Below are 14164 nucleotides of genomic sequence, written 5' to 3'. Positions count from 1 at the left end.
CGTGAGGCAACTTAGAAATGTGATTCCCTGGAGTGATAGCTGACGTCAGTCTGTCTGATTAATTTAGTTGCCATGGCACTGATACAGGTGGTATCTGAATTGAGGTCCCTATGGTGTTAGAATTCAGCTAGGCATAGATAAGGTAAATGTATGGCCAGGCTATCACATCTTAGACTGTACCCCAACAGAGAAACCTCCTCATACAGAAAATGTGTTGAGACTTTCAAACGGGCTATGTCAACTCCTCCACAGCTCATACTTTCAAAACAGAGTTTGTCCACACTGGCATGTATTTATGATGCATTCTTCCCTGATAGCACTGTTTGGCAAGGGAGGGAAAATACCTTGTCTATTTGTGTTTCTACTTAAAACAATCCTTCCTTCCCCTTGAAGACCTGGTCCATATCTTTCTGAGGCAGGGCTAGGGCATGCAATCTTTTAGGGAGGATTTATTGAGATGCACAATAGCTCATTGTTCTGCCTTTGAAGAAGAGCATCAAGAGTTAAAAGAGATTGCACTGAAGATAAGTACCTTTTAAGCACTGCCCGGATTGTACCATATTTCACAGTGTGTCTAATGTTTGTATGACAGGACATACAGTAAGTTCCACAAGCTGAAGTGGTATGGCCCAAACCCTGGTTTATTGCCTTGAAGGAAGCCATATTCAGCATCATCAGTAAGGGTGCCCACAGTTGCAGCAGCAGCAGTAGTGGCGACTCCCAATTCAAGCTGGGCTGAATGTACCAGAAGAGGTGTCCTTTTCACTGCACTATTTTTCTAATTTTAATGCTTATGTGCCAGCACAGGTTGTGACTTGTGCTGCTTCCTTGTGCTCTGTTGTTGCTGCTCAGAAATTCTGGGTGAGACATGAGTATGTTTTGTCCCATAGGCCCATGGCTTGCAGCATTCAGATTTGGTTGGAGGTTTTTAAAACTAAGGGTTTTAGTAATTTCGGAGGAGTGGGAAAGTAAAAATCACACACACGTTTTTAAAGCAACTATAATGAGAATTTATCAATGCAGGGGTGGCGTCTTGTAACTATTACAGATTGATCTTCTAAAAGTAACTTCCCAAGCTCTATCCACTGCTTCACTTCAGGAGAAATGAAGTCACTCAGGGAGCAGATCATAGATCTGTCACACCCTAGCCTGCCTTGTTTTGTCCTTGGTCTTTTTTCCTTTTACTGACAGATTAAAATTCAAAAGCAAACTTTAACTTGGAAGAAGAATTGGTGGAAGGCCATGTTTCTTCTCACAACTTTTTGGCAAACAAATGGACTCTGAATCATTTGGAATAGCTTCACATGCTTCAGTTTATTTAAATATTGATGATCTTTGGACCTAGTTGCATGTGTTTATGTTGTGGCTTGGTTGTGGCTGTTGTTGCAAAATGTATGTAGAGGAAGAGGAAGGGGGGTGTAATTTTATAACCTCACTCTTCAATATGACAACACTCCTAGATCTATTTACAACATGAATCTAAAACAAACAAGGTGGGGGAGGTGAAATGAAAAAATAAAACTACAGGAATTAAAAACAAAGTACGCTTTCAGGAGGTTAAGGCATTCTATAAAGAGGAGGGAGCTCAGAATTGCCAACCTGTCATTCATAAATTGCAAAATTGGGAGAAAGAACCTGCAAAAAATGTAGGAAAGGGTGAGGACACATACGACGGCCTACTATCAGTCAAATGGAAGCTGTTTCCATGGATTCTCACATCAGGGACTGTAGCGGTTATTCATGATATCATAGGCAAGGCTGTCTTTGGAAAGGCGAAGCAGCTTCAGGCAAGAAATCAGGCTGCATGTACCTGTAATATTGGTACCATTGTGACATCTAGTGGCCAAAAACACCAAAAGAATGCTACATTAGAGCCTAGTCCAATAATAATAATAATAATAATAATAATAATAATAATAATAATAATAATAATAATAATGATGATGATGATGATGATGATGATGATGATGATGATGATGATAAGAAGAAGAAGAAGAAGAACAACAACAACAACAACAACAACAACAACAACTTCCAATACTTCCAATAGTGCAATGACACAGTTTGACCCTGCCCATCTTAACTGAAAGTATAAGGGATTAAACGTTTCTGCATATAAAACATTCTGCATATAAAACATGCACTCTGTCAGAAGTCGCTCCCACCCCTCCACTCTGCTGGAATGACCACATCTTTTTCCAGCAGTCTAATAAAAGGAGCACCCTCCAGTAAGTGGCATTATAACCCTAAGCTGGGAAATACACCTGGGTATTGATTGATTAATTGATTGATTGATCTTATATGCCACCCATTTAGACATAGTCTACTCTGGGCGGCTCACAAAATACATAATAAAAACAGTTAATATAAAATAACAGATTCCAACATTAATACAAAAACAGAATAGATAAAGATAAAGAAAGAGAATTACGTAGTGACCGGGGTGAAGGCCTCTCTATATAACCAGGTCTTGAGTTGGGTTTTGAAAATGCCCAGCAAGGGGGCCAGATGAATCTCGGGGGGGGGGGAGCGTGCTAAACAGATACTAAACAGTCTCAGGTCTCCTGTTCAGATGCAACAATTAAGGAGCAGCATCAAAGCCCTTTGTTTCCCTTCTTTGAATTCTTCAGCTCCAAATCAGACCTGAATTGGACAACTCCTCAAAATAGAGGACTATCTTCTCTGAAGCAGCCCTGAGGGATATAGAGTCATGACTGCAATGAATCTCCAAAACAGATTACCAGCCAAGGGCACTGCAAAAACCCAATTTGAATTATGGCACGGTAGAGTGCCAAGTGTGCCACACATTAGAGTCTTTGGAAGTCTGATAAACACCTACATGCTGAAATAGAAAAGGTACAAACTGGACTCTAGAACCGAACAGACTATTTTGCTTGGCTGTCCCCCTGGCAGCAAAGGCTATAAAGTATGAACTTAAAAACAAGTGACGTCAGCATAAGACACGTGGTTCATTTTGAAGAACAAAAGCAAGCTGACAAAAGAGGGACTGTGATATAGATGCATCTGAAGAGCAAGAGCTTGGACCTTGCAGTGCTTTCTAACACTGTGTATCAGTGGGGGGAGGGCTTTTAGAACTGAAAGAGACTCTCCTTTCCCACTAACCTATTGCTAGAGTTCTTTTTCCCACCCCTGGCTTGCCCTCCCCTCTTCCTGTTTGTTTCGTTCACTTCTTTTGTTTGTTAGTCTCTCTTCCCTTTCTTGACATCTGAGCATGCAGGAAGCATGGAGGGATCTTTTCCAGATGATAGAGAAATTTTTTTCTACTAACTGTGACTATAGAGAGCAGCTATAAGTTATGATACCTTTATTTTTTGCTTAAGATGCTTCCAGAATGATTTTAACATACAAAGTAGTACTCACGGTGAAAAGGGGTGGGCTACTTAAACTCAAGCTATTCTCTTACACTTTCTCAGTGTGGTTATTGTTTGTACCTGATACTCTGCTAACTATAAAAAGAATTAACCAAAATTTCCAGTTGCTATTGACACCAACCCTTAGAGGCTATGGAGACCAGTCGAGTACCTGGGCCCCAATCCAACCCAACAAAGGCACTGGGGAAGGAAAAACGAAAAAGCAGCACATGCGATGAAAAGAAATTGGGGCAGCACATAAACCTGTGAGAGTCTGACAATACCCTCCCTAAGCAGCATTAGATGGCTGGAATCTGCCTAGAACAGTGGTCCCCAACCTCTTCCCAACTGCAGACCGGTTGGGAGGCATGGCATGCTTGCGGGAGGGGGAATGGCATGCTCACAGGGGTGTGGCAAACCTGCAGGGGGGTGGAGCGCGCTCGCACATATGCACACAGCAGCACTTGCAGGCAGGTTGCTCGCACGCATGCGCACAGCGCGCTCACAGGGGGCACTCGCGGGGGGCAGGAGATTTGTGTCCATGGCCCAGTACTGCCTAGGCTGCGGGCTGCTGCCAGGTTGTGGACTGGGGTTTGGGGACCCCTGCTCTAGAAGACCCAGATCAAGACACGGACTATGGACTGCATCAGCCCAGTGGGTGGAACTTGGGCTTGGATGAGAACTGGACTTTGTGGAGGACTAGAAATGCTAACGGTCTCCCTGCAAACTGTCCCAATGTGGCACCAGGCACTCAACCTTTCCTTGAACCCCATTCACCAGCTTGGATAAAGTCAGTTCCAGCAGCACTGAAAGTCTCAACTCTAAGTAATTCATGGCTGAGGAATTTCTCCCTGCCTTCTCCATCCTGAGCAAGGTGAGGGCACTCACAATGATCCATGGTGACACAAGAGCCAAAGCTGTGTGTTTAGTCGTTTAGTCGTGTCCGACTCTTCGTGACCCCATGGACCAGAGCACGCCAGGCCCTCCTGTCTTCTACTGCCTCCCGGAGTTGTGTCAGGTTCATGTTGGTTGCTTCGCAGACACTGTCCAGCCATCTCATCCTCGGTCGTCCCCTTCTCCTCTTGCCATCACACCTTCCTAACATCAAGGTTTTTTCCAAGGACTCTTTTCTTCTCATGAGATGGCCAAAGTACTGGAGCCTCAGCTTCAGGATCTGTCCTTCCAGTGAGCATTCAGGGTTGATTTCCTTTAGAACTGATAGGTTTGTTCTCCTTGCAGTCCAGGGGATTCTCAAGAGCCTCCTCCAGCACCACAATTCAAAGGCATCAATTCTTCGGCGGTCTGCTTTCTTTATGGTCCAGCTCTCACTTCCATACATCACAACAGGAAAAACCATAGCTTTGACTATTCGGACTTTTGTTGGCAAGGTGATGTCTCTGCTTTTCAAGGTGCTGTCAAGATTTGTCATCGCTTTCCTCCCAAGAAGAAGGCGCCTTTTAATTTCAGGGCTGCTGTCTCCATCTGCAGTGATCATGGAGCCCAGGAAGATAAAATTTGACACTGCCTCCATATCTTCCCCTTCTATTTCCCAGGAGGTGATGGGACCAGTGGCCATGATCTTAGTTTTTTTGATGTTGAGTTTCAGACCGTTTTTTGCACTCTCCTCTTTCACTCTCATTACAAGGTTCTTTAATTCCTCCTCACTTTCTGCCATCAGAGTGGTATCATCTGCATATCGGAGGTTGTTGATATTTCTTCCGGCAATCTTAATTCCGGCTTGGGTTTCTTCCAGTCCAGCCTTCCGCATGACGTATTCTGCATATAGGTTAAATAAGCTGGGGGACAATATACAGCCTTGCCGTACTCCTTTCCCAATTTTGAACCACTCAGTTGTTCCATGACCAGTTCTAACTGTTGCTTCCTGTCCCACATATAGGTTTCTCAGGAGACAGATAAAGTGGTCAGGCACTCCCATTTCTTTAAGAACTTGCCATAGTTTGCTGTGGTCCACACAGTCAAAGGCTTTCGCATAGTCAATGAAGCAGAAGTAGATATTTTTCTGGAACTCTCTGGCTTTCTCCATAATCCAGCGCAAGTTAGCAATTTGGTCTCGAGTTCCTCTGCCTCTTCGGAATCCAGCTTGTACTTCTGGGAGTTCTCGGTCCACATACTGCTGAAGCCTACCTTGTAGGATTTTGAGCATAACCTTGCTAGCGTGTGAAATGAGTGCAATTGTACGGTAGTTGGAGCATTCTTTGGCACTGCCTTTCTTTGGGATTGGGATGTAGACTGATCTTTTCCAATCCTCTGGCCACTGTTGAGTTTTCCAAACTTGCTGGCATATTGAATGTAGCACCTTAACAGCATCATCTTTCAAGATTTTAAATAGTTCAACTGGAATGCCATCACCTCCACTGGCCTTGTTGTTAGCCAGGCTTTCTAAGGCCCACTTGACTTCGCTCTCCAGGATGTCTGGCTCAAGGTCAGCAACTACATTGTCTGGGTTGTCCGGGATATCCAAATCTTTCTCATATAATTCCTCTGTGTATTCTTGCCACCTCTTCTTGACGTCTTCTGCTTCTGTTAGGTCCCTCCCATTTTTGTCTTTTATCATGTTCATCTTTGCGCAAAATGTTCCTCTAATATGTCCAATTTTCCTGAACAGATCTCTGGTCTTTCCTTTTCTGTTATCTTCCTCTATTTCTTTGCATTGTTCATTTAAGAAGGCCCTCTTGTCTCTCCTTGCTATTCTTTGGAAGTCTGCATTCAAGTTTCTGTAACTTTCCCTATCTCCCTTGCATTTTGCTTCCCTTCTCCTCTCTGCTATTTCTAAGGCCTCGTTGGACAGCCACTTTGCTTTCTTGCATTTCCTTTTCTTTGGGATGGTTTTCGTTGCTGCCTCCTGGACAATGTTACGAGCCTCTATCCAAAGTTCTTCAGGCACTCTGTCCACCAAATCTAGTTCCTTAAATCTGTTCTTTACTTCCACTGTGTATTCATAAGGGATTTGGTTTAGATTATACCTGAGTGGCCCAGTGGTTTTTCCTAATCTCTTCAGTCTAAGCTTGAATTTTGCTATGAGAAGCTGATGATCAGAACCGCAGTCAGCTCCAGGTCTTGTTTTTGCTGACTGTATAGAGCTTCTCCATCTTTGGCTGCAGAGAATATAATCAATCTGATTTCGATATTGCCCATCTGGTGATTTCCATGTATAGAGTCGCCTCTTGTGTTGTTGGAAAAGAGTGTTTGTGATGACCAGCTTATTCTCTTGACAAAACTCTATTAGCCTTCGTCCTGCTTCGTTCTGAACTCCAAGGCCAAACTTCCCTGTTGTTCCTTTTATCTCTTGGCTCCCTACTTTAGCATTCCAGTCCCCTAGAATGAGAAGAACATCTTTCTTTGGTGTCAGTTCTAGAAGGTGTTGTAAATCTTCATAGAATTGTTCAATTTCAGTCTCCTCAGCAATGCTGGTTGGTGCATAAACTTGGATTATTGTGATGTTGAATGGTCTGCCTTGGATTCGTATTGACATCATTCTATCATTTTTGAGATTGTATCCCATTACAGCTTTTCCCACTCTTTTGTTGACTATGAGGGCTACTCCATTCCTTCTACGGGATTCTTGCCCACAGTAGTAGATATGATAATCATCTGAGCTGAATTCGCCCATTCCTGTCCATTTTAGTTCACTGATGCCCAGGATGTCGATGTTTATTCTTGCCATCTCCTGTTTGACCACCTCCAGCTTCCCAACGTTCATAGATCTTACATTCCAGGTTCCTATGCAGTATTTTTCTTTGCAGCATTGGATTTTCCTTTCACTTCCAGGCACGTCCACAGCTGAGCGTCCTTTCGGCTTTGGCCCAACCACTTCATTAGCTCTGGAGCTACTTGTACTTGTCCTCCACTCTTCCTCAGTAGCATGTTGGACGCCTTCCGACCTGAGGGGCCCATCTTCCAGCGTCATATCTTTTAGCCTTTTGTTTCTGATCATGGGGCGTTCTTGGCAAAGATACTGGAGTGGCTTGCCATTTCCTACTCCAGGTGGATTGCGTTTAGTCGGAACTCTCCACTATTTATTTATTTTATTTATTTATTTATTTAATTTATATGCCGCCCACTCTACCCAAAGGTCTCTGGGCGGCTTACAACAATTAAAATTCAATGCGATAAAATAAAATGATCAAAATACAGTTAAAATACAATTAAAATACAATTTAAAAATACAATTAAAATTGCCATCATTAAGACCCACAGTTAATGTTATTTCAATTAAAAGCCTTCTGGAACAGGAAGGTTTTGACCTGGCGCCGAAATATCATCAGTGTCGGCGCCAGGCGAATTTCAGTTGGGAGGGCGTTCCATAGTCTGGGGGCAGCTGCCGAGAAGGCCCTTTGTCTACAAGCCATCCCTCTTACCTCCTTGAGGGATGGCTCTTTCAAAAGGGCCCCCTGGCTAGATCTTAAAAGCCGGGTAGGCTCACATGGAAGGAGGCGGTCCTTCAAGTATCCAGGGCCCAAGCCGTTTAGGGCTTTATATGTCAAAACAAGCACTTTGAATTGGGCCCGGACAGCAACTGGTAACCAGTGTAAATTATACAGAATCGGCTTGGTGTGCTCTCTGGCGGCCCCACCACTCACCAGCCGCGCAGCTCGATTCTGGACCAGTTGCAGTCGCCGGACCGTCTTCAAAGGCAGCCCCACGTAGAGCGCATTGCAATAATCAATACGAGATGTTACCAGTGCATGTGTAACTGTCATGAGACTCCGCTCGTCCAGGTAGGGCCGTAGCTGGTATAGTTTCCGCAGCTGGAGGAAGGCGCCCCTGGCCACCGAGTCCACCTGGGCTTCCAGTGTTAGACTGGGGTCCAGGAGCACCCCCAAGCTGCGGACCCTGTCCCTTAGGGGGAGTGTAACCCCATTCAGGACAGGGAAGTGGCCCTCCAACCTGTCCGGCGAAGCACCCACTAACAGCACTTCCGTCTTGTCTGGATTGAGTTTCAATTTATTAACCCTCATCCAGTCCATTATCAGGTCCAGACACGAGTTCAGCACAGAAACCGCCTCACCTGGATTGGTGGAAAACGAGAGGTAGAGCTGAGTGTCGTCAGCATATTGCTGACTCCTCAGCCCAAACCTCCTGATGACCTCTCCCAGCGGTTTCATGTAGATGTTAAACAGCATGGGGGACAGTATCGAGCCCTGAGGAACCCCATGACATAAATGCCATGGGGCAGAGCAACTGTCCCCCAGCACCACCCTCTGGATACGGTCAGCTAGGAAGGAGCGGAACCACCGTAAAACAGTGCCCCCAACTCCTAACCCAGCCAGCCTATCCAGAAGGACACCATGGTCGATGGTGTCGAAAGCCGCTGAGAGGTCCAGGAGTATCAACAGGGTCACACTCCCCCTGTCTCTCTCCCGGCAAAGGTCATCATACAGGGCGACCAAGGCTGTCTCTGTACCAAAACCCGGCCTGAAACCCGATTGAAATGGATCCAGAAAATCCGTTTCATCCAGCAGCGCCTGGAGTTGCCCGGCCACAACCCGCTCCAACACCTTGCCCAAATAAGGGAGGTTCGCCACTGGTCGGTAGTTAACCACCAGCCTTGGGTCCAGGTTAGGCTTTTTAAGGAGTGGTCGAATTACCGCCTCTTTCAAGGCGGTAGGGACCACTCCCTCTCTCAGAGAGGCGTTCACGGCCTCCTGGACCCAAGTGCGAACCCCCCTGGCAGATCTTCCAATTAGCCAAGATGGGCAAGGGTCGAGCGGCGTGGTGGTAGAACGGACAGATCCAAGCACCCTGTCCACATCCTCGGGTCTCAACAATTGAAACTCATCCATTAAAGTTTGACCTAAGCACAGCACACTGGACACATCTTCCGATTTTGCAGTAACAGTGGAGTCCAGCCCACTGCGAATCTGAGCGATTTTTTCCTCAAAATGAATAGCAAACTCATCACAGCGAGCTGATGAGCAGTCCGGGACCTCCACCGGGTTTCCCGGTTGAAGAAGATCCCGGACCACCCGAAACAGCTCTGCTGGACGACATTCTGAGGAAGCAATACGGCTGGAGAAATATTGCCGTTTCGCCAGCCGTATTGCCACGAAATAGGCCCGATAATGGGCTCTAAGTCGTGTTCGATCGGATTCCCAGCGGGACTTCCTCCACCTGCGCTCTAGCCGTCTCCCCTCTTGCTTCATCGCCCGCAGTTCAGAAGTATACCAGGGAGCTGTCTGGGCTCGGCGAGCAGGGAGAGGGCGCTTAGGCGCAATCGTGTCAACCGCCCGGGTCATCTCCCTATTCCATAGGGTGACCTGAGCTTCGACAGGAGCGCCAACCATATCAGACGGATACTCCCCCAGAGCATTCAGGAATCCATCCGGATCCATTAGTCTCCGGGGGCGGATCATCTTAATCGATCCCCCACCCTTGCAGAGGGAAGAAGACGCTAATAGACTGAACTTGACCAGGAAGTGGTCTGACCATGACAATGGGGTCACGACCAGCCCCTCCACATCCAAACCACCACCTTCCAGTCCCGTTGAGAAAACCAGGTCCAAGGTGTGGCCCTTCTCATGTGTCGGGCCGATGACACATTGAGACAGCCCCATGGTTGTCATGGCGGCCATGAAGTCCTGAGCTGCCCCAGTCAAGGCAGCCTCAGCATGGATGTTGAGGTCCCCCAGCACCAGCAGCCTGGGAGTCCTCAACACCAGGTCCGAGACTGCCTCCGTCAGCTCAGGCAGGGAGACTGTTGGTACGCAGCAGGGTGGGCGGTACACTATGTCCTGTCCGTCTTGGGTGTCCCTGCACGGCATAGCCCATAGCTTCTCTGAGTTACTCAAGCCCCTTCGCCACGACAAGGCAGCAATCCATGAAGGAGCGAGCCAAAGCTAGTCACAGGAAATTTGCCATGTGTAATGATATACCACACATCTCAACAATTTCAAGAGATACATATCCAACCATTTGCATGGGTCTGGATAGATTTCACATAAATGGGGTTACACAGTCAACTCTTGCAGTTTCACTGGCAACATGGACAGAAGGTTGCTCCTATGCTTGATGCCAATGACTTTACATTTCCTTCTACACTGCATACGTGAAAATAAAATCTCATTATTTTTGATGTCAGAAGTGAAGAATACGAGCTGCAGGAATTCTGTTGGTTGTTCACTACAACTCCTATTAGCCTTAAACCAGCATGTTTGAGGGAGATGTAGTCCAACAATATCTGGATGGCCACTGTTGCCTAACACAGCTTTATGTGCTAGGTAAAATTTCATCCCACCTAGATAATAAATCTGGAGATTTTAGTAGCTAGTTAAGGAAGTCATGCCTATGTGCAGCAGAACAACTCTGGGAACTTGTAATCAAGCAGGTTTACCCTGGGCTGGGTAACCTTTGGACATTTCCTACTCAATTACTAATGACATTGCAGCAATTCTTGACTTAGTTATCTGTTCTTCTTTGCAATTTTCAATCTGAGTCTTTGTTGCATTGAGACAATAATGTTATGCTCTTGTGTCAGTTGGTAATGAGGCCTCCGAGTCAAATTTTTGCTCCCTACAGACATGACCCTGTAGGATTTAGCCATGAGACTTTGTTGAGTATTGGAGTCTGTTTCTAGGGCTGAGGCTGCCATGTTGTAATGGGAGTGAACTGCTGCTTCTGAAAAACTTAGGTTGGCTTCAGAGTAAAACTTCATTTCCAGATCAGAGTTTGGCATACCCCTCGAGACAGATTCACTCTGGGAGATGGGGTTGTTGGAGGATGGGGTTTGACCAGGTGAGTGCTGGCTACTGGTGGACACACCAGTCGTAGCTGGGCAATACCATGAGCTCACAGGTGTAGTTGAGAAATGGATGGGAGGAGGGCTTTCATACTCTGTCTGTGCCATTGATTTCTGGCTAGGTGATATCACTATAGAGCTGTGTGGTGTGACCACTTCCACAGCACTCTTGAAGGTCTCCAGCACACGCTCATTCTTGTGCTTCTCCTTCTTCTGCCGTGACTCCTCCAGTTTTAACTGACGTCGCTGGTCACGTACCATCTGGTTCCGTGTATCCACTAAGCCTCTGTGAAGCAACAGAGAGAGGATAGGCAGGTGACAAATAGAACATTGTGAAGCTGAAGGCCTGTAGTCCAAGATCATTCAGCTTTGTCCACTAGGGCTGTGGCCTCCCAATAGTGAGTCACTACTACCAAATTGTGGGAGTGGGTTACAAGGATGGATAAACATGTTAGAGAGCTTAGATAGATAGATACTTTGGCAGGCAAGTAGATAAGGACAGACAGAGGTTTTGACAAATGGTAGACACAGTAAATGAACAGAATATTCCGGATAAAAAAGGCATATCTATCAAAACATCCTCTTTGTAAAATAATAATGGTTATGGTGATGATAATGATGAGATTGTCTGGAAGCAGTATAGGGTCTGCCACCCCATGGCATGGAACTCTTCTGTTGTCTGACTTTTGTGATAATGTTTTGAATGTTCTCCTTTTCCAGGCAACAAAACTGTCCCATATTTAGGAATACAGTGGGGTCTTGACTTAAGAACGGCTTGAGTTAAGAACCTTTTGACTTAAGAACCACTCTCATAGGAAAATATTGACTTGACTTACATACTTAGATTTGAGTTAAGAACTGAAAAAAACCCACGTGGGAGGCAGGGAAAGTGCAAAATTTGAACTTTCCGTTAACTGTTGGCCAGTGAAAAGGGTGCCTGTCTGCTTCCTCACTCCTCCCAGCGTTTAGAGAGTGGATTGGGAGTCTTCAGACTGCCTGGTACTGCCTGGACTGTATTTTCCCTGCCTTCCCTGAACCTTTCTTGACCTAAGAAAAAAAGAAACAAAATACCCCCCTCTAGTGGTCGAGGGCAGAATAGCAGCTTCCCATTAGTTTCTATGGACAGAAAAGAGCAGATACGGATCAAATGGTTTTCAATGCATTCCTATGGGAAATGCAGATTTGACCTGAGAACTTTTTGACTTGAGAACCGCCTTCCAATACGGATTAAGTTCTCAAGTCAAGACCCCACTGTACAGAGAACTGTTTGTTGTCTATTGTTCATTTATCCCTGCACTGTCAGTGCTAACTAGCAGTAGCTGTCTGGGGTTTAAGGCGGAAGTCATGGCCTCACCTGAAGATGGCAAAGACTAAATATGGATCCCTCTATGCACAAAGCAGGTGCTTTACCCCTAAGGCATTCCTATTGCTTTACCTGGAGAAAATCAGTCCTATCCTATAGAAGGTTTTGTCTCATGTGTAGGACTGATGATGCAAACAAATAACAGGAGGGACTAAATCTCAGAAGTGGAATAGGAAGGGACAAAAGAAACTATTTCTTTTCTCCTGGAAAAGAAACTATTTGAGGTCTACTTAAGAATACAAGAACAGCCCCACTGGATCAGATGCCAAAGCCATTAAGTCCAACATATCATCTCCCACATGGACCTGTCAAATGCTGTGTGTCTTTTGACTCTGTTGCTCCGTCAACAGCAGGTAGACAGTGGCCTATTACTCTTGAATCTGCAGGTTCTATTTAGCTCACAAATAATCACTGATAGAACCATTGTCCACAGATTTGTTTAAAGCTAACTGAGCCAGTACCACGTGTCACCCCATACATTGTAGCAATTAGTCCTAGAAATGATGGTATTCCTGTGCTCTAAGTTGGCAAATGAAGAGACCTTTTGTTTCAAAATATTGGAATTTCAGCACCTATCTTTGTAGCAAGAGAGAAAGACAGCCAGGTAGACCGAGGTGAGTCCCCCCTCCCTTCCTGTCTTTATAAGTGATTACTTGCTGGTGTGTAATTTAATAATCTTACAACTGCAGTGCTGGAAGGGGCCCTATGGATCATCGAGTCCAGTCCCCATCAAGGAAACACAATGGGGAACTGAACTCCCAACCTCTACCTAAACCACAGAGCTATCCAGCAGTTGAAGCAGAGGGGACCAACTTCAGCAGGGCCAAAGTCTGGTTTTCTGCCCTGGAATCCTCTGAGGGGCACATAAAATAAAATTGTGGAAAAAAATGAAGCCAGAAGCAGGAAGAACTCCAGTTCCAGTTCTGAATAACTGTCATTTTTTTGGTGCTACATCTTGAAAGAGGGGTGGGCTTTTTCCTATTTGAAAGGTACTGAGAGTGGAATCTGATTAGCCAGGATGACTGAGGGCTAGCTGATCTGTGCTAAACCCAACCCCCTTGCAGCCAAGGGAAGCTGGAAATCATTTAAGACCACCCACATCTTGGCCTGATTTTGTGCTGGCATCATGTCTGTATCCTTGGGTGAGAAGAGGCCCAAGTCTGACATAATTCACCTCCTCCCATGCTTTGTGCCCCTTTGGCTGGCAGGGCAGTTTTGTTGGCATATACCTCTCCATCAGATCATTGACATTTGTTCTCAGGAGGGGGTTCTGTGCCACAAGGGCAGTTCTGCTGGGAAAATGGAATTTCTCCCTGTTCCCCTTCTCCTACAGCTAGGGCATTTTTTGAGTTAGGTTGCGTTATTAATAGCTACAGGGCTTGTCCACACAACCGTTTTGGAGCAGGCTGGTGCAAGCTAAACAGCAATGTTTGAAATAAGCACAGTCCTCTTCACCTGGGCTCTGATACTTGCATGTATGAAGCTGGTCTACTAACAAAACAGCAACTTCATCTGTAACTATGGAAACCAACTCCAACAAAGTGATTTCTATTGCCACTTATGTCAGAGTCAGCAAGCTATTCTGGTGGGATTTTTTTTTTCTTACATGCTCATGTTGTATGTTCTTTTTGCTTTTCCTCTTAATAAACATATTTTGCATTATTTAAGATGCTT

Source organism: Pogona vitticeps, chromosome 1 (genome assembly GCF_051106095.1).
Source record: "Pogona vitticeps strain Pit_001003342236 chromosome 1, PviZW2.1, whole genome shotgun sequence".
Classification (NCBI taxonomy): domain Eukaryota; kingdom Metazoa; phylum Chordata; class Lepidosauria; order Squamata; family Agamidae; genus Pogona; species Pogona vitticeps.
The sequence above is the reverse complement of the archived record's forward strand: the minus strand, read 5'-3'. Positions refer to the sequence as shown.